Source organism: Musca domestica, unplaced genomic scaffold (genome assembly GCF_030504385.1).
Source record: "Musca domestica strain aabys unplaced genomic scaffold, Musca_domestica.polishedcontigs.V.1.1 5, whole genome shotgun sequence".
Taxonomy (NCBI): Eukaryota; Metazoa; Arthropoda; class Insecta; order Diptera; family Muscidae; genus Musca; species Musca domestica.
Window position 1 is genome coordinate 26,311,639 of NW_026712346.1, and position 18,866 is coordinate 26,330,504.

At 31.0% G+C, this 18,866-nt stretch overlaps 17 non-coding genes and 3 pseudogenes across 17 annotated transcripts; all 20 read left to right on the top strand.

Annotated features, from left to right (window-relative positions):
* Positions 1–284: 284 nt before the first annotated feature.
* Positions 285–403, top strand: LOC131805324 (5S ribosomal RNA). The gene has a single exon (XR_009343647.1). It is a non-coding gene; the product is annotated as a 5S ribosomal RNA (ribosomal RNA).
* A 550-nt stretch (positions 404–953) lies between these two features.
* LOC131805239 (5S ribosomal RNA) lies at positions 954–1,072 on the top strand (annotated as a pseudogene).
* A 553-nt stretch (positions 1,073–1,625) lies between these two features.
* On the top strand, positions 1,626–1,744 carry LOC131805325 (5S ribosomal RNA). Its single transcript, XR_009343648.1, has one exon. It is a non-coding gene; the product is annotated as a 5S ribosomal RNA (ribosomal RNA).
* A 552-nt stretch (positions 1,745–2,296) lies between these two features.
* Positions 2,297–2,415, top strand: LOC131805201 (5S ribosomal RNA; annotated as a pseudogene).
* Positions 2,416–2,949: 534 nt separating this feature from the next.
* On the top strand, positions 2,950–3,068 carry LOC131805327 (5S ribosomal RNA). Its single transcript, XR_009343650.1, has one exon. It is a non-coding gene; the product is annotated as a 5S ribosomal RNA (ribosomal RNA).
* A 545-nt stretch (positions 3,069–3,613) lies between these two features.
* Positions 3,614–3,732, top strand: LOC131805202 (5S ribosomal RNA; annotated as a pseudogene).
* Positions 3,733–4,264: 532 nt separating this feature from the next.
* Positions 4,265–4,383, top strand: LOC131805328 (5S ribosomal RNA). Its single transcript, XR_009343651.1, has one exon. It is a non-coding gene; the product is annotated as a 5S ribosomal RNA (ribosomal RNA).
* A 544-nt stretch (positions 4,384–4,927) lies between these two features.
* Positions 4,928–5,046, top strand: LOC131805329 (5S ribosomal RNA). Its single transcript, XR_009343652.1, has one exon. It is a non-coding gene; the product is annotated as a 5S ribosomal RNA (ribosomal RNA).
* An 817-nt stretch (positions 5,047–5,863) lies between these two features.
* LOC131805172 (5S ribosomal RNA) lies at positions 5,864–5,982 on the top strand. Its single transcript, XR_009343568.1, has one exon. It is a non-coding gene; the product is annotated as a 5S ribosomal RNA (ribosomal RNA).
* A 546-nt stretch (positions 5,983–6,528) lies between these two features.
* Positions 6,529–6,647, top strand: LOC131805156 (5S ribosomal RNA). The gene has a single exon (XR_009343552.1). It is a non-coding gene; the product is annotated as a 5S ribosomal RNA (ribosomal RNA).
* Positions 6,648–7,187: 540 nt separating this feature from the next.
* Positions 7,188–7,306, top strand: LOC131805330 (5S ribosomal RNA). The gene has a single exon (XR_009343653.1). It is a non-coding gene; the product is annotated as a 5S ribosomal RNA (ribosomal RNA).
* Positions 7,307–7,845: 539 nt separating this feature from the next.
* LOC131805331 (5S ribosomal RNA) lies at positions 7,846–7,964 on the top strand. The gene has a single exon (XR_009343654.1). It is a non-coding gene; the product is annotated as a 5S ribosomal RNA (ribosomal RNA).
* A 546-nt stretch (positions 7,965–8,510) lies between these two features.
* LOC131805157 (5S ribosomal RNA) lies at positions 8,511–8,629 on the top strand. Its single transcript, XR_009343553.1, has one exon. It is a non-coding gene; the product is annotated as a 5S ribosomal RNA (ribosomal RNA).
* Positions 8,630–9,169: 540 nt separating this feature from the next.
* LOC131805128 (5S ribosomal RNA) lies at positions 9,170–9,288 on the top strand. Its single transcript, XR_009343524.1, has one exon. It is a non-coding gene; the product is annotated as a 5S ribosomal RNA (ribosomal RNA).
* A 541-nt stretch (positions 9,289–9,829) lies between these two features.
* Positions 9,830–9,948, top strand: LOC131805129 (5S ribosomal RNA). The gene has a single exon (XR_009343525.1). It is a non-coding gene; the product is annotated as a 5S ribosomal RNA (ribosomal RNA).
* Positions 9,949–10,493: 545 nt separating this feature from the next.
* LOC131805130 (5S ribosomal RNA) lies at positions 10,494–10,612 on the top strand. The gene has a single exon (XR_009343526.1). It is a non-coding gene; the product is annotated as a 5S ribosomal RNA (ribosomal RNA).
* Positions 10,613–16,412: 5,800 nt separating this feature from the next.
* Positions 16,413–16,531, top strand: LOC131805131 (5S ribosomal RNA). The gene has a single exon (XR_009343527.1). It is a non-coding gene; the product is annotated as a 5S ribosomal RNA (ribosomal RNA).
* Positions 16,532–17,073: 542 nt separating this feature from the next.
* On the top strand, positions 17,074–17,192 carry LOC131805151 (5S ribosomal RNA). Its single transcript, XR_009343547.1, has one exon. It is a non-coding gene; the product is annotated as a 5S ribosomal RNA (ribosomal RNA).
* A 551-nt stretch (positions 17,193–17,743) lies between these two features.
* Positions 17,744–17,862, top strand: LOC131805132 (5S ribosomal RNA). The gene has a single exon (XR_009343528.1). It is a non-coding gene; the product is annotated as a 5S ribosomal RNA (ribosomal RNA).
* Positions 17,863–18,407: 545 nt separating this feature from the next.
* LOC131805134 (5S ribosomal RNA) lies at positions 18,408–18,526 on the top strand. The gene has a single exon (XR_009343530.1). It is a non-coding gene; the product is annotated as a 5S ribosomal RNA (ribosomal RNA).
* The last annotated feature ends 340 nt before the right edge of the window (positions 18,527–18,866 follow it).

Consider the following 18,866-nt stretch of genomic DNA (forward strand, 5'->3'; position numbering starts at 1 on the left):
TTAAAAATAACAATATAAGATTAATTTTCTCTATTTTGAAAAATAAAGTATAAAACATATTTATTTGCATCTAATATTTGCTTTAAAGTTGTTTTAAAAATAATTTTAAGGTTCATCTTTGAAATATTTTTATTTCATACTTGTAAGAAAACTGTTTATTTCCCTTAATCGAAACAAGCATACAATCCCTTATTCGTTCGTGTGTATGTTCAACACTCAAAAGACGTTGTCTTAATATAGCATTCACTGTTAGGCATATGAAGCAAAATAAACTATGCTTCTTTGCCAACGACCATACCACGCTGAGTACATCGGTTCTCGTCCGATCACCGAAATTAAGCAGCGTCGGGCGCGGTTAGTACTTAGATGGGGGACCGCTTGGGAACACCGCGTGTTGTTGGCATTGTCCAACTTTTTTACATATTTTTTTAATTTAAAAAATATTTTTTCTAATTTAAAAAATATTTTTTATATTTAACAAATTATTTTTTATTTATTTTGTAAAAATATCTTTTAAATAGCTTTTATTTTATTTTTTTAATTCAAAAAAAAAAAAAAAAAAAAAAAAACAAAAAAAAATAACGTTACTTTGAATAGCTAATGAATATAATGTATTGATTTTCAGCTAAACATATTTTTGAACGTTGTAAAATATTTTTTCTTTTATGGTTTAAAAATAACAATATAAGATTTATTTTCTCTATTTTGAAAAATAAAGTATAAAACATATTTATTTGCATCTAATATTTGCTTTAAAGTTGTTTTAAAAATAATTTTAAGGTTCATCTTTGAAATATTTTATTTCATACTTGTAAGAAAACTGTTTATTTCCCTTAATCGAAACAAGCATACAATCCCTTATTCGTTCGTGTGTATGTTCAACACTCAAAAGACGTTGTCTTAATATAGCATTCACTGTTAGGCATATGAAGCAAAATAAACTATGCTTCTTTGCCAACGACCATACCACGCTGAGTACATCGGATCTCGTCCGATCACCGAAATTAAGCAGCGTCGGGCGCGGTTAGTACTTAAATGTAGGACCGCTTGGGAACACCGCGTGTTGTTGGCATTGTCCAACTTTTTTATATTTTTTTTTAATTTAAAAAATATTTTTTCTAATTTAAAAATATTTTTTATATTTAACAAATTATTTTTTATTTATTTTGTAAAAATAACTTTTAAATAGCTTTTATTTTATTTTTTTAATTCAAAAAAAAAAAAAAAAAAAAAAAAAAAACAAAAAAAAATAACGTTACTTTGAATAGCTAATGAATATAATGTATTGATTTTCAGCTAAACATATTTTTGAACGTTGTAAAATATTTTTTCTTTTATGGTTTAAAAATAACAATATAAGATTTATTTTCTCTATTTTGAAAAATAAAGTATAAAACATATTTATTTGCATCTAATATTTGCTTTAAAGTTGTTTTAAAAATAATTTTAAGGTTCATCTTTGAAATATTTTTATTTCATACTTGTAAGAAAACTGTTTATTTCCCTTAATCGAAACAAGCATACAATCCCTTATTCGTTCGTGTGTATGTTCAACACTCAAAAGACGTTGTCTTAATATAGCATTCACTGTTAGGCATATGAAGCAAAATAAACTATGCTTCTTTGCCAACGACCATACCACGCTGAGTACATCGGTTCTCGTCCGATCACCGAAATTAAGCAGCGTCGGGCGCGGTTAGTACTTAGATGGGGGACCGCTTGGGAACACCGCGTGTTGTTGGCATTGTCCAACTTTTTTATATATTTTTTTAATTTAAAAAATATTTTTTCTAATTTAAAAAAATATTTTTTATATTTAACAAATTATTTTTTATTTATTTTGTAAAAATATCTTTTAAATAGCTTTTATTTTATTTTTTTAATTCAAAAAAAAAAAAAAAAAAAAAAACAAAAAAAAAAATAACGTTACTTTGAATAGCTAATGAATATAATGTATTGATTTTCAGCTAAACATATTTTTGAACGTTGTAAAATATTTTTTCTTTTATGGTTTAAAAATAACAATATAAGATTTATTTTCTCTATTTTGAAAAATAAAGTATAAAACATATTTATTTGCATCTAATATTTGCTTTAAAGTTGTTTTAAAAATAATTTTAAGGTTCATCTTTGATATATTTTTATTTCATACTTGTAAGAAAACTGTTTATTTCCCTTAATCGAAACAAGCATACAATCCCTTATTCGTTCGTGTGTATGTTCAACACTCAAAAGACGTTGTCTTAATATAGCATTCACTGTTAGGCATATGAAGCAAAATAAACTATGCTTCTTTGCCAACGACCATACCACGCTGAGTACATCGGTTCTCGTCCGATCACCGAAATTAAGCAGCGTCGGGTGCGGTTAGTACTTAGATGGGGGACCGCTTGGGAACACCGCGTATTGTTGGCATTGTCCAACTTTTTTATATATTTTTTTAATTTAAAAAATATTTTTTCTAATTTAAAAAATATTTTTTATATTTAACAAATTATTTTTTATTTATTTTGTAAAAATATCTTTTAAATAGCTTTTATTTTATTTTTTAATTAAAAAAAAAACAAAAAAAAATTACGTTACTTTGAATAGCTAATGAATATAATGTATTGATTTTCAGCTAAACATATTTTTGAACGTTGTAAAATATTTTTTCTTTTATGGTTTAAAAATAACAATATAAGATTAATTTTCTCTATTTTGAAAAATAAAGTATAAAACATATTTATTTGCATCTAATATTTGCTTTAACGTTGTTTTAAAAATAATTTTAAGGTTCATCTTTGAAATATTTTTATTTCATACTTGTAAGAAAACTGTTTATTTCCCTTAATCGAAACAAGCATACAATCCCTTATTCGTTCGTGTGTATGTTCAACACTCAAAAGACGTTGTCTTAATATAGCATTCACTGTTAGGCATATGAAGCAAAATAAACTATGCTTCTTTGCCAACGACCATACCACGCTGAGTACATCGGTTCTCGTCCGATCACCGAAATTAAGCAGCGTCGGGCGCGGTTAGTACTTAGATGGGGGACCGCTTGGGAACACCGCGTGTTGTTGGCATTGTCCAACTTTTTTACATATTTTTTTAATTTAAAAAATATTTTTTCTAATTTAAAAAATATTTTTTATATTTAACAAATTATTTTTTATTTATTTTGTAAAAATATCTTTTAAATAGCTTTTATTTTATTTTTTTAATTAAAAAAAAAAAAACAAAAAACAAAAAAAAATTACTTTACTTTGAATAGCTAATGAATATAATGTATTGATTTTCAGCTAAACATATTTTTGAACGTTGTAAAATATTTTTTCTTTTATGGTTTAAAAATAACAATATAAGATTTATTTTCTCTATTTTGAAAAATAAAGTATAAAACATATTTATTTGCATCTAATATTTGCTTTAAAGTTGTTTTAAAAATAATTATAAGGTTCATCTTTGAAATATTTTTATTTCATACTTGTAAGAAAACTGTTTATTTCCCTTAATCGAAACAAGCATACAATCCCTTATTCGTTCGTGTGTATGTTCAACACTCAAAAGACGTTGTCTTAATATAGCATTCACTGTTAGGCATATGAAGCAAAATAAACTATGCTTCTTTGCCAACGACCATACCACGCTGAGTACATCGGTTCTCGTCCGATCACCGAAATTAAGCAGCGTCGGGTGCGGTTAGTACTTAGATGGGGGACCGCTTGGGAACACCGCGTATTGTTGGCATTGTCCAACTTTTTTATATATTTTTTTAATTTAAAAAATATTTTTTCTAATTTAAAAAATATTTTTTATATTTAACAAATTATTTTTTATTTATTTTGTAAAAATATCTTTTAAATAGCTTTTATTTTATTTTAATTAAAAAAAAAACAAAAAAAAATTACGTTACTTTGAATAGCTAATGAATATAATGTATTGATTTTCAGCTAAACATATTTTTGAACGTTGTAAAATATTTTTTCTTTTATGGTTTAAAAATAACAATATAAGATTAATTTTCTCTATTTTGAAAAATAAAGTATAAAACATATTTATTTGCATCTAATATTTGCTTTAAAGTTGTTTTAAAAATAATTTTAAGGTTCATCTTTGAAATATTTTTATTTCATACTTGTAAGAAAACTGTTTATTTCCCTTAATCGAAACAAGCATACAATCCCTTATTCGTTCGTGTGTATGTTCAACACTCAAAAGACGTTGTCTTAATATAGCATTCACTGTTAGGCATATGAAGCAAAATAAACTATGCTTCTTTGCCAACGACCATACCACGCTGAGTACATCGGTTCTCGTCCGATCACCGAAATTAAGCAGCGTCGGGCGCGGTTAGTACTTAGATGGGGGACCGCTTGGGAACACCGCGTGTTGTTGGCATTGTCCAACTTTTTTACATATTTTTTTAATTTAAAAAATATTTTTTCTAATTTAAAAAATATTTTTTATATTTAACAAATTATTTTTTATTTATTTTGTAAAAATATCTTTTAAATAGCTTTTATTTTATTTTTTTAATTAAAAAAAAAAAACAAAAAACAAAAAAAAATTACTTTACTTTGAATAGCTAATGAATATAATGTATTGATTTTCAGCTAAACATATTTTTGAACGTTGTAAAATATTTTTTCTTTTATGGTTTAAAAATAACAATATAAGATTTATTTTCTCTATTTTGAAAAATAAAGTATAAAACATATTTATTTGCATCTAATATTTGCTTTAAAGTTGTTTTAAAAATAATTATAAGGTTCATCTTTGAAATATTTTTATTTCATACTTGTAAGAAAACTGTTTATTTCCCTTAATCGAAACAAGCATACAATCCCTTATTCGTTCGTGTGTATGTTCAACACTCAAAAGACGTTGTCTTAATATAGCATTCACTGTTAGGCATATGAAGCAAAATAAACTACGCTTCTTTGCCAACGACCATACCACGCTGAGTACATCGGTTCTCGTCCGATCACCGAAATTAAGCAGCGTCGGGCGCGGTTAGTACTTAGATGGGGGACCGCTTGGGAACACCGCGTGTTGTTGGCATTGTTCAACTTTTTTATATATTTTTTTAATTTAAAAAATATTTTTTCTAATTTAAAAAATATTTTTTATATTTAACAAATTATTTTTTATTTATTTTGTAAAAATATCTTTTAAATAGCTTTTATTTTATTTTTTTAATTAAAAAAAACAAAAAACAAAAAAAAAATTACGTTACTTTGAATCGGTTCTCGTCCGATCACCGAAATTAAGCAGCGTCGGGCGCGGTTAGTACTTAGATGGGGGACCGCTTGGGAACACCGCGTGTTGTTGGCATTGTCCAACTTTTTTATATATTTTTTTAATTTAAAAAATATTTTTTCTAATTTAAAAAATATTTTTTATATTTAACAAATTATTTTTTATTTATTTTGTAAAAATATCTTTTAAATAGCTTTTATTTTATTTTTTTAATTAAAAAAAAAACAAAAAAACAAAAAAAAAATTACGTTACTTTGAATAGCTAATGAATATAATGTATTGATTTTCAGCTAAACATATTTTTGAACGTTGTAAAATATTTTTTCTTTTATGGTTTAAAAATAACAATATAAGATTTATTTTCTCTATTTTGAAAAATAAAGTATAAAACATATTTATTTGCATCTAATATTTGCTTTAAAGTTGTTTTAAAAATAATTTTAAGGTTCATCTTTGAAATATTTTTATTTCATACTTGTAATAAAACTGTTTATTTCCCTTAATCGAAACAAGCATACAATCCCTTATTCGTTCGTGTGTATGTTCAACACTCAAAAGACGTTGTCTTAATATAGCATTCACTGTTAGGCATATGAAGCAAAATAAACTATGCTTCTTTGCCAACGACCATACCACGCTGAGTACATCGGTTCTCGTCCGATCACCGAAATTAAGCAGCGTCGGGCGCGGTTAGTACTTAGATGGAGGACCGCTTGGGAACACCGCGTGTTGTTGGCATTGTCCAACTTTTTTATATATTTTTTTAATTTAAAAAATATTTTTTCTAATTTAAAAAATATTTTTTATATTTAACAAATTATTTTTTATTTATTTTGTAAAAATATCTTTTAAATAGCTTTTATTTTATTTTTTTAATTAAAAAAAAAAAAAACAAAAACAAAAAAAAAATTACGTTACTCTGAATAGCTAATGAATATAATGTATTGATTTTCAGCTAAACATATTTTTGAACGTTGTAAAATATTTTTTCTTTTATGGTTTAAAAATAACAATATAAGATTTATTTTCTCTATTTTGAAAAATAAAGTATAAAACATATTTATTTGCATCTAATATTTGCTTTAAAGTTGTTTTAAAAATAATTTTAAGGTTCATCTTTGAAATATTTTTATTTCATACTTGTAAGAAAACTGTTTATTTCCCTTAATCGAAACAAGCATACAATCCCTTATTCGTTCGTGTGTATGTTCAACACTCAAAAGACGTTGTCTTAATATAGCATTCACTGTTAGGCATATGAAGCAAAATAAACTATGCTTCTTTGCCAACGACCATACCACGCTGAGTACATCGGTTCTCGTCCGATCACCGAAATTAAGCAGCGTCGGGCGCGGTTAGTACTTAGATGGGGGACCGCTTGGGAACACCGCGTGTTGTTGGTATTGTCCAACTTTTTTATACTTTTTTTTAATTTAAAAAATATTTTTTCTAATTTAAAAAATATTTTTTATATTTAACAAATTATTTTTTATTTATTTTGTAAAAATATCTTTTAAATAGCTTTTATTTTATTTTTTAATTAAAAAAAAAACAAAAAACAAAAAAAATTACGTTACTTTGAATAGCTAATGAATATAATGTATTGATTTTCAGCTAAACATATTTTTGAACGTTGTAAAATATTTTTTCCTATATGGTTTAAAAATAACAATATAAGATTTATTTTCTCTATTTTGAAAAATAAAGTATAAAACCTATTTATTTGCATCTAATATTTGCTTTAAAGTTGTTTTAAAAATAATTATAAGGTTCATCTTTGAAATATTTTTATTTCATACTTGTAAGAAAACTGTTTATTTCCCTTAATCGAAACAAGCATACAATCCCTTATTCGTTCGTGTGTATGTTCAACACTCAAAAGACGTTGTCTTAATATAGCATTCACTGTTAGGCATATGAAGCAAAATAAACTATGCTTCTTTGCCAACGACCATACCACGCTGAGTACATCGGTTCTCGTCCGATCACCGAAATTAAGCAGCGTCGGGCGCGGTTAGTACTTAGATGGGGGACCGCTTGGGAACACCGCGTGTTGTTGGCATTGTCCAACTTTTTTATATATTTTTTTAATTTAAAAAATATTTTTTCTAATTTAAAAATATTTTTTATATTTAACAAATTATTTTTTATTTATTTTGTAAAAATATCTTTTAAATAGCTTTTATTTTATTTTTTTAATTAAAAAAACAAAAAACAAAAAAAAAATTACGTTACTTTGAATAGCTAATGAATATAATGTATTGATTTTCAGCTAAACATATTTTTGAACGTTGTAAAATATTTTTTCTTTTATGGTTTAAAAATAACAATATAAGATTTATTTTCTCTATTTTGAAAAATAAAGTATAAAACATATTTATTTGCATCTAATATTTGCTTTAAAGTTGTTTTAAAAATAATTTTAAGGTTCATCTTTGAAATATTTTTATTTCATACTTGTAAGAAAACTGTTTATTTCCCTTAATCGAAACAAGCATACAATCCCTTATTCGTTCGTGTGTATGTTCAACACTCAAAAGACGTTGTCTTAATATAGCATTCACTGTTAGGCATATGAAGCAAAATAAACTATGCTTCTTTGCCAACGACCATACCACGCTGAGTACATCGGTTCTCGTCCGATCACCGAAATTAAGCAGCGTCGGGCGCGGTTAGTACTTAGATGGGGGACCGCTTGGGAACACCGCGTGTTGTTGGCATTGTCCAACTTTTTTATATATTTTTTTAATTTAAAAAATATTTTTTCTAATTTAAAGAATATTTTTTATATTTAACAAATTATTTTTTATTTATTTTGTAAAAATATCTTTTAAATAGCTTTTATTTTATTTTTTTAATTAAAAAAAAAAAAACAAAAAACAAAAAAAAAATTACGTTACTTTGAATAGCTAATGAATATAATGTATTGATTTTCAGCTAAACATATTTTTGAACGTTGTAAAATATTGTTTCTTTTATGGTTTAAAAATAACAATATAAGATTTATTTTCTCTATTTTGAAAAATAAAGTATAAAACATATTTATTTGCATCTAATATTTGCTTTAAAGTTGTTTTAAAAATAATTTTAAGGTTCATCTTTGAAATGTTTTTATTTCATACTTGTAAGAAAACTGTTTATTTCCCTTAATCGAAACAAGCATACAATCCCTTTTTCGTTCGTGTGTATGTTCAACACTCAAAAGACGTTGTCTTAATATAGCATTCACTGTTAGGCATATGAAGCAAAATAAACTATGCTTCTTTGCCAACGACCATACCACGCTGAGTACATCGGTTCTCGTCCGATCACCGAAATTAAGCAGCGTCGGGCGCGGTTAGTACTTAGATGGGGGACCGCTTGGGAACACCGCGTGTTGTTGGTATTGTCCAACTTTTTTATACTTTTTTTTAATTTAAAAAATATTTTTTCTAATTTAAAAAATATTTTTTATATTTAACAAATTATTTTTTATTTATTTTGTAAAAATATCTTTTAAATAGCTTTTATTTTATTTTTTAATTAAAAAAAAAACAAAAAACAAAAAAAATTACGTTACTTTGAATAGCTAATGAATATAATGTATTGATTTTCAGCTAAACATATTTTTGAACGTTGTAAAATATTTTTTCCTATATGGTTTAAAAATAACAATATAAGATTTATTTTCTCTATTTTGAAAAATAAAGTATAAAACCTATTTATTTGCATCTAATATTTGCTTCAAAGTTGTTTTAAAAATAATTATAAGGTTCATCTTTGAAATATTTTTATTTCATACTTGTAAGAAAACTGTTTATTTCCCTTAATCGAAACAAGCATACAATCCCTTATTCGTTCGTGTGTATGTTCAACACTCAAAAGACGTTGTCTTAATATAGCATTCACTGTTAGGCATATGAAGCAAAATAAACTATGCTTCTTTGCCAACGACCATACCACGCTGAGTACATCGGTTCTCGTCCGATCACCGAAATTAAGCAGCGTCGGGCGCGGTTAGTACTTAGATGGGGGACCGCTTGGGAACACCGCGTGTTGTTGGCATTGTCCAACTTTTTTATATATTTTTTTAATTTAAAAAATATTTTTTCTAATTTAAAAAATATTTTTTATATTTAACAAATTATTTTTTATTTATTTTGTAAAAATATCTTTTAAATAGCTTTTATTTTATTTTTTTAATTAAAAAAAACAAAAAACAAAAAAAAAATTACGTTACTTTGAATAGCTAATGAATATAATGTATTGATTTTCAGCTAAACATATTTTTGAACGTTGTAAAATATTTTTTCTTTTATGGTTTAAAAATAACAATATAATATTTATTTTCTCTATTTTGAAAAATAAAGTATAAAACATATTTATTTGCATCTAATATTTGCTTTAAAGTTGTTTTAAAAATAATTTTAAGGTTCATCTTTGAAATATTTTTATTTCATACTTGTAAGAAAACTGTTTATTTCCCTTAATCGAAACAAGCATACAATCCCTTATTCGTTCGTGTGTATGTTCAACACTCAAAAGACGTTGTCTTAATATAGCATTCACTGTTAGGCATATGAAGCAAAATAAACTATGCTTCTTTGCCAACGACCATACCACGCTGAGTACATCGGTTCTCGTCCGATCACCGAAATTAAGCAGCGTCGGGCGCGGTTAGTACTTAGATGGGGGACCGCTTGGGAACACCGCGTGTTGTTGGCATTGTCCAACTTTTTTATATATTTTTTTAATTTAAAAAATATTTTTTCTAATTTAAAAAATATTTTTTATATTTAACAATTTATTTTTTATTTATTTTGTAAAAATATCTTTTAAATAGCTTTTATTTTATTTTTTTAATTAAAAAAAAAAAAACAAAAAACAAAAAAAAATTACGTTACTTTGAATAGCTAATGAATATAATGTATTGATTTTCAGCTAAACATATTTTTGAACGTTGTAAAATATTTTTTCTTTTATGGTTTAAAAATAACAATATAAGATTTGTTTTCTCTATTTTGAAAAATAAAGTATAAAACATATTTATTTGCATCTAATATTTGCTTTAAAGTTGTTTTAAAAATAATTTTAAGGTTCATCTTTGAAATATTTTTATTTCATACTTGTAAGAAAACTGTTTATTTCCCTTAATCGAAACAAGCATACAATCCCTTATTCGTTCGTGTGTATGTTCAACACTCAAAAGACGTTGTCTTAATATAGCATTCACTGTTAGGCATATGAAGCAAAATAAACTATGCTTCTTTGCCAACGACCATACCACGCTGAGTACATCGGTTCTCGTCCGATCACCGAAATTAAGCAGCGTCGGGCGCGGTTAGTACTTAGATGGGGGACCGCTTGGGAACACCGCGTGTTGTTGGCATTGTCCAACTTTTTTATATATTTTTTTAATTTAAAAAATATTTTTTCTAATTTAAAAAACATTTTTTATATTTAACAAATTATTTTTTATTTATTTTGTAAAAATTAGTCTTAATATAGCATTCACTGTTCATTAATGTTGTTTCCGATTTCCGGATTTCATTTATTTCCATCAATTCATTAAACAATTTAAAAATATCTTATGAGATAACAATAGTTCTTATATCTACTTAGCTTAATTTCTTATTTTTCTAAGTTTATCTAATTACTACAATTTTCTGGTCTCAGCCATGCTGATACCTATCTAAATACTTATATATCTATAAACTTATAATTATGATTATAATTAATATGATCTCCTAAAAAAAAGATGTTTAAAAAAGGAGTCCCTAACATTTTGATTTTTAATTCTTACAACTAATTAAATCTACTCTTAAAAATACTTATTTTCTAAAGTTAAAACTATTTATAACTACTTAATCTAATAACTAATCTACTATTTACAATATGTACAATGGATGCTACACCGGCTATTGCGATACCTTATAGACGGGGTTTTCTAACGCGAGCGTCCCAAACCTTCGATGATAGAAGAGGAGATGGTCTTCTCTGTAGAGAAGACCCTCTTCATTCATCGTAAGTAAACTGCTCGGTGGCCTATAATTGGCGCGAGCTAGCCTGTCCATGTCTGTTTCATGTTCAAGGCTTTCTCTTACTAACCTGTTATCAACTGATGCGGCTCTGTCTAGGCACTTTAGAGCGCTAGCCATAAGAAATTTATCTATACGGCTAAAGTCGATCGATTCGTAAATTATCCTGTTGGGAGGTAAATTAAAATTCGCTTTTCCCAAACACGGAGTCTTTCCATTTGGCTGGAAGATATTCCAAACCAAATAGGAAAGGCATATGCGATGAGTGGCCTTATTATCTGTTTGTAGATAAGTAATCTAACCTTAACAGTAAGCCCTCCAGTCGTACTTATGGCGCGCTGGTAGGCCCAGTATACATTCTTGACTTTTCTAAGAGTGTAGTCAATGTGCCTAACAAACTCGAAGTTGCTATGCAAAATAACGCCCAGATATTTGATCTGGTCTGAATTGCGAATTTGTTGCCCTCCAATCGCAAGATTTGGCTCATACTGCCTGGCGCTGCGGTATAAGTATTTTTTCTTGCCCTTGAAGGTAATCGCTTCACATTTGTCTACGTTTAAGCGCATTTTCCAAGTATGCAAATATTCGGAGAGCTGCTCCAAATATGCGTTTAAACGCGAGTTAGTGTTCCCCGCATGTGCTCCGGCCGCAGCGATGAAGATATCATCTGCATATGCCAGGAGCAAATGCCCTTCGGGTGCATGCGGTACATCACTAGTAAAAATGTTGAAAAGGACAGGTCCAAGGAGAGACCCTTGTGGTACCCCGGCATTTACAGCCCTTTCTGAAGAAAGGTCCTCATCAACTTTAACTCTAAAACTACGATTTGCTAGGAAACTAGTCACTAGTCTACATATATTAAAATCGAAACCTAGCCTTCTCATTTTATATATGATGGCGTTTTGCCAAACATTATCAAATGCTTTGGCAAAATCTAAACTAACCGCGATTGTGATCTGCCGGTTATTTAGTGCCTTAGTCACAAAGGCCCCTAAGACCATGAGGGCTTGTGATGTTGAGTGGCCACGCCTGAAGCCAAATTGGCTGTCAGGTATAATTTATTTATCTTCCAGGATTTCTTTAATCTCCGAAAGTATAAAATATTCAAAAAGCTTCCCAAATGCTGGGAGTAAGCTAATTGGTCTATAGTTATTGCAATGTGTTGGGTCCTTACCAGGTTTCAGGATGGGTATTGTTATCGCCCTTTTCCATGAAACCGGAAAATAGCCCAAGTTTATGCAATGGTTAAAGATAATCGAAATATGTTTCCAAGCAGCGCTATCGGTCCTCCTTAACACGATGTCAGGGATTCCATCCGGCCCCGCGGATTTGCGATTTGATCTTCTTCTTAACCCTGCCCCAATATTTGGTGCTTTGAGGAATTTATGTTGTCGCCATATATTGTCCTCACTTATTGTGGTTCCATCTGCAGTGAGGTGATCTGCAAATGTTACCAAAGGGGACGTATCATTATATATCGATACCTCATTTCTAACAGTATTACTGAAAGAGGAAGTATCGTCGGCATCGGAGTGTCCTTGGACAACATCCGCTAACATGTCAGCCTTTTGACTAGACACGACTGCCGTAACCCCATCGTTACCGATGAGATCTGGGATTTTGGCATAGCGACTAATACCCGCTGCAGCCTTAACCCTACCGTACATACGATCGTTCACCTGGATTTCGCTGAGGTATCGTACCCATTGAACTGACTCGTATTCCGCAATCGCGCCTTGGATAATTCTATCGGCGTTGCGAATTTCCGCCCTGAGAGTTAAATACCTTTCAGGGTTTCTTGTACGATGTAATCTTCTCCGTAGAACTTTCTTCTGCCTGATTAGGTCTAGTATATCTGGCGAAAGTCTACGGGGTCCTCTATTCCCAGAATAAATTCTAGGAATACTGGACTCCATGGCGTTTCGGAAAACATCGCTCGTGGCATCGATGCAAGCATCGATTTCCGAATGAGTAACATTCCGATTTATGGGAAGTTGGCAGTTGGGAAGCTCTTCTGCCAAAATCCTGTTAAATTGTGTCCACCATTATCGTCTATATGTATACCAGATGAAGCCAAACAGATGTCAATGAAGGCTTGTGAACCTATGGTGACTCTGGTTGGTCCATCTGTGGGTATAACATTTAAATCAGGACAGCTAGTTAAAAAATCTAAAACTGTTTTCCCTCAGGTACAAGTTGAAGCATTCCCCCAGCTAGTATGTTTAGCATTAAGGTCCGCCCCTATTATAACCTCCCCAGATCTAGCTAAGTCCCTAAGAGGTTCTAAGCTATTAATGTCAAATCTTTCATGAGGCCTGCAGTACATAGCCACTGTGTACAGTGGTGACCCGCCGGCCCTAAAAATCCTAATACAAGTACACTCGATGGGTCCCAAATCAAGTGGTACTTTTTCACATTTTATGTTTTCCCTTACTAATATAGCGGTACCCCCACCCCTAACTTCTGGCCTATATTGTAAGTGACTAACGTACCCGCCTATCTCAAATCTGTGGTTTTGAGATAGTTTATGTTCAGCCAACATCATGACCTCCGGCCGATGCTCATCGAGGAATAACCGGAGGTAGTGCCTCCTGTGCCTCGATATTACGGAGTTGATGTTGGCAAATATAAATGTAGTTGACCTAACCATTTATACCTAACATACCTACTAGCGAGACCATGGCTTTCGCCTGGCTCGCTTTGTTCTTACTCTTGAGTTCCTCAGAAAATTGACGAACCTGCATGACCGAGGTCAGAAAATCTTTTCCAAAGATTTCATTGCAGAGTTCTTCAAAAAGATTGAACCCACTAACAACTTGCCCTAAGGATTGTTGCTGGCCCAAAGTTATATTAGCTTTGGGTTGTTGTTGGCCCAAAGTTATATTAGCTTTGGGTTGTTGTTGGCCCAGAGTTGTAGCTTTGGGCGCAGATGGAGTTTTTGTCGTTGTTGCAGAAGCAAACGACACACCAGGCTGTAGTTTACCACTATTTATAGGGAAGCTAGCTTTTTGTGTAAACTCTGCAGTTTTTTTGGCCTTACTTTCAGCTGCTTTAGATAAAAGTTTGAGGCGAGTTGGACAGTCGCAAGCATTCGCGGCGTGTCCAGTACGGTTGCAGTTTACGCATTTGAATACGTAATCTGGCCGCATAGTAACCTTACCTGTAACTGGGTCAGTTACAGGTATCATTGTAGGCTTATTAACGCCCTTGGGAATTTTGCATTTCCCTGGGCCATGGTCACCTGCGCATTTAACGCAACAATATGGCATGCCACAATTTACCGACACATGATAGTGTCTTTGGCAATTGTGGCATTGCGTTAGACCTTTTTTCTTGTCCTTTCGGAAAAGGACATTGCCTGTGAGGACACGGCGAACTTTGTATAGGCCGTTAATATCCGATCCTTTGCCCAAGTGGATCAGGAATTTGTTTCCCCCCAGTTTAGTGACACGTTTAATGTCGAGGTTTAGATTCAAAGCTTTGAGCCCATCCTCAACATGTGTAGTGTCGAAGGTGTCCGACAGGCCCTCCATGACTACGGAGTACGGGGTTTGGCCTTTTGGAGCGTGGGTATAGAAGTGTATACCCTCTTTAACAAAATATTCTTTCACCTTCTCATGGTCTTCCAATGAGGTAAGGTGAAAGGCACTAACTTTACGGTTGACTAGTCTAACTGTAAATCTGTCGTGTCCGAGCAATTTTATTAAATTGTCAGTCACCCCTTTACGTTAATGTCAACTGTCGATAAGGGTGGTATCGACTTACCATTTTTTCCGGGAGTAGCATCCATTTTTGGCTTAACTACTACTGCTGCTGCTGCTGATGTTGTTGCTGCTGCTGATGTTGCTGCTGCTGATGTTGCTGCTGCTGATGTTGCTGCTGCTGATGTTGCTGCGTTGTTGGGTCCATTCATGATCTGGACCTTTTTAACTTTGCGTTGTGTTGTTTTGGTCGGTTTTCCAGCGACCACGACGTCCTTCTTCCCAGGCAGGATGGGCTTCTTGACTGCCTGTAGTGGAGCCCGGCTTGCTTCCACCTGAAACTGCGCCACCGGCGGTGTGCACGCAGACTGCCTCACTGGCGGCGTGAGCAGTTCGACCTCCATTGAGGCATCATCATTAAGTGTGGGTGAGCTCTCCATGATCTCACCGGCCTTAACTGAGAATTTCTTCTCATATGCTGCAATAATGCGCTTGCAGCTGGAGACGCGCTGGAACTCAGCATTAAGCTGTCTAGCCGTCTCTTCTTGGCGCGTCTTGACAACAGCCAACTCTGCCGACAAGGTTTTGTTATCCTTCGCAAGAAGTGATAACGAGGTTTCCAGCTGGCGGATTTTTGCCTCCAGCTTCAACGATTCCTAGGGCGAGTCGCCCTCTTGCGAACCACGTTTTTTCTTTCGCTTCCGCTGCTTTTCAACAGCGGCGCCATCTGTGGTCGTGTCGTCTGTTGTGTCCTCCATACTAGCCGAGACACAAACAATGGGCACGGCTTTGCCCGCGGGAACTGCAGTTACCAGTTGTTGGGGTACTGCATTACCGACCGCTGGAAACATCCGGCCGGTGAAATCGTCGGTAGTACCGCACCGAACTGTATTATCGACAGTTCGAGCGGAAAATAGTACTGTATTACCGACCAGTACCGCATTACCATATGGTACTGCATTACCGACCGGTACTGCACTACCGACACCGATGGTCATTGGTACTGCATTACCGACAATAGCGGTCATTGGTACTGTATTACCGACTAGCGGTACTGCATTACCGACCGACGGCCCCGGTACGGCATTACCATCGGCCACCTCCATCGGGGGCCGACTGCTCCTTCCACAAAGGGAGCTACTACCAGCGACAATCCTTTCCAAGATTGCCGCAGGAGAGTCACTAAACACACTTCCCGACGACAGGCACAAATTCAATTTGCCGACGGGATTTCACTGAAACTTGGAAAAATCTCTTCTAAGTTTGAAACAAAGAAGTTTGAAACAAAACCCTTCCAAGTTCAGCACACTATCACTTTTTCACTTTTATTTCACTTTACACAACACTGGCACTTGTCCGCAGAAGGTCTGTTCACTCCAAGAGCTTAAGACAGACTAATGTTGCAGCATTCACTGTTAGGCATATGAAGCAAAATAAACTATGCTTCTTTGCCAACGACCATACCACGCTGAGTACATCGGTTCTCGTCCGATCACCGAAATTAAGCAGCGTCGGGCGCGGTTAGTACTTAGATGGGGGACCGCTTGGGAACACCGCGTGTTGTTGGCATTGTCCAACTTTTTTATATATTTTTTTAATTTAAAAAATATTTTTTCTAATTTAAAAAATATTTTTTATATTTAACAAATTATTTTTTATTTATTTTGTAAAAATATCTTTTAAATAGCTTTTATTTTATTTTTTTAATTAAAAAAAAAACAAAAAACAAAACAAAAATTACGTTACTTTGAATAGCTAATGAATATAATGTATTGATTTTCAGCTAAACATATTTTGAACGTTGTAAAATATTTTTTCTTTTATGGTTTAAAAATAACAATATAAGATTTATTTTCTCTATTTTGAAAAATAAAGTATAAAACATATTTATTTGCATCTAATATTTGCTTTAAAGTTGTTTTAAAAATAAATTTAAGGTTCATCTTTGAAATATTTTTATTTCATACTTGTAAGAAAACTGTTTATTTCCCTTAATCGAAACAAGCATACAATCCCTTATTCGTTCGTGTGTATGTTCAACACTCAAAAGACGTTGTCTTAATATAGCATTCACTGTTAGGCATATGAAGCAAAATAAACTATGCTTCTTTGCCAACGACCATACCACGCTGAGTACATCGGTTCTCGTCCGATCACCGAAATTAAGCAGCGTCGGGCGCGATTAGTACTTAGATGGGGGACCGCTTGGGAACACCGCGTGTTGTTGGCATTGTCCAACTTTTTTATATTTTTTTTTTTAATTTAAAAAATATTTTTTCCAATTTAAAAAATATTTTTTATATTTAACAAATTATTTTTTTATTTATTTTGTAAAAATATCTTTTAAATAGCTTTTATTTTATTTTTTTAATTAACAAAAAAAAAAAAACAAAAAACAAAAAAAAAATACGTTACTTTGAATAGCTAATGAATATAATGTATTGATTTTCAGCTAAACATATTTTTGAACGTTGTAAAATATTGTTTCTTTTATGGTTTAAAAATAACAATATAAGATTTATTTTCTCTATTTTGAAAAATAAAGTATAAAACATATTTATTTGCATCTAATATTTGCTTTAAAGTTGTTTTAAAAATAATTTTAAGGTTCATCTTTGAAATATTTTTATTTCATACTTGTAAGAAAACTGTTTATTTCCCTTAATCGAAACAAGCATACAATCCCTTATTCGTTCGTGTGTATGTTCAACACTCAAAAGACGTTGTCTTAATATAGCATTCACTGTTAGGCATATGAAGCAAAATAAACTATGCTTCTTTGCCAACGACCATACCACGCTGAGTACATCGGTTCTCGTCCGATCACCGAAATTAAGCAGCGTCGGGCGCGGTTAGTACTTAGATGGGGGACCGCTTGGGAACACCGCGTGTTGTTGGCATTGTCCAACTTTTTTATATATTTTTTTAATTTAAAAAATATTTTTTCTAATTTAAAAAATATTTTTTATATTTAACAAATTATTTTTTATTTATTTTGTAAAAATATCTTTTAAATAGCTTTTATTTTATTTTTTTAATTAAAAAAAAAAAACAAAGAACAAAAAAAAAATTACGTTACTTTGAATAGCTAATGAATATAATGTATTGATTTTCAGCTAAACATATTTTTGAACGTTGTAAAATATTTTTTCTTTTATGGTTTAAAAATAACAATATAAGATTTATTTTCTCTATTTTGAAAAATAAAGTATAAAACATATTTATTTGCATCTAATATTTGCTTTAAAGTTGTTTTAAAAATAATTTTAAGGTTCATCTTTGAAATATTTTTATTTCATACTTGTAAGAAAACTGTTTATTTCCCTTAATCGAAACAAGCATACAATCCCTTATTCGTTCGTGTGTATGTTCAACACTCAAAAGACGTTGTCTTAATATAGCATTCACTGTTAGGCATATGAAGCAAAATAAACTATGCTTCTTTGCCAACGACCATACCACGCTGAGTACATCGGTTCTCGTCCGATCACCGAAATTAAGCAGCGTCGGGCGCGGTTAGTACTTAGATGGGGGACCGCTTGGGAACACCGCGTGTTGTTGGCATTGTCCAACTTTTTATATATTTTTTAATTTAAAAAATATTTTTTCTAATTTAAAAAATATTTTTTATATTTAACAAATTATTTTTTATTTATTTTGTAAAAATATCTTTTAAATAGCTTTTATTTTATTTTTTTAATTGAAAAAAAAAAAAAAACAAAAAACAAAAAAAAATTACGTTACTTTGAATAGCTAATGAATATAATGTATTGATTTTCAGCTAAACATATTTTTGAACGTTGTAAAATATTGTTTCTTTTATGGTTTAAAAATAACAATATAAGATTTATTTTCTCTATTTTGAAAAATAAAGTATAAAACATATTTATTTGCATCTAATATT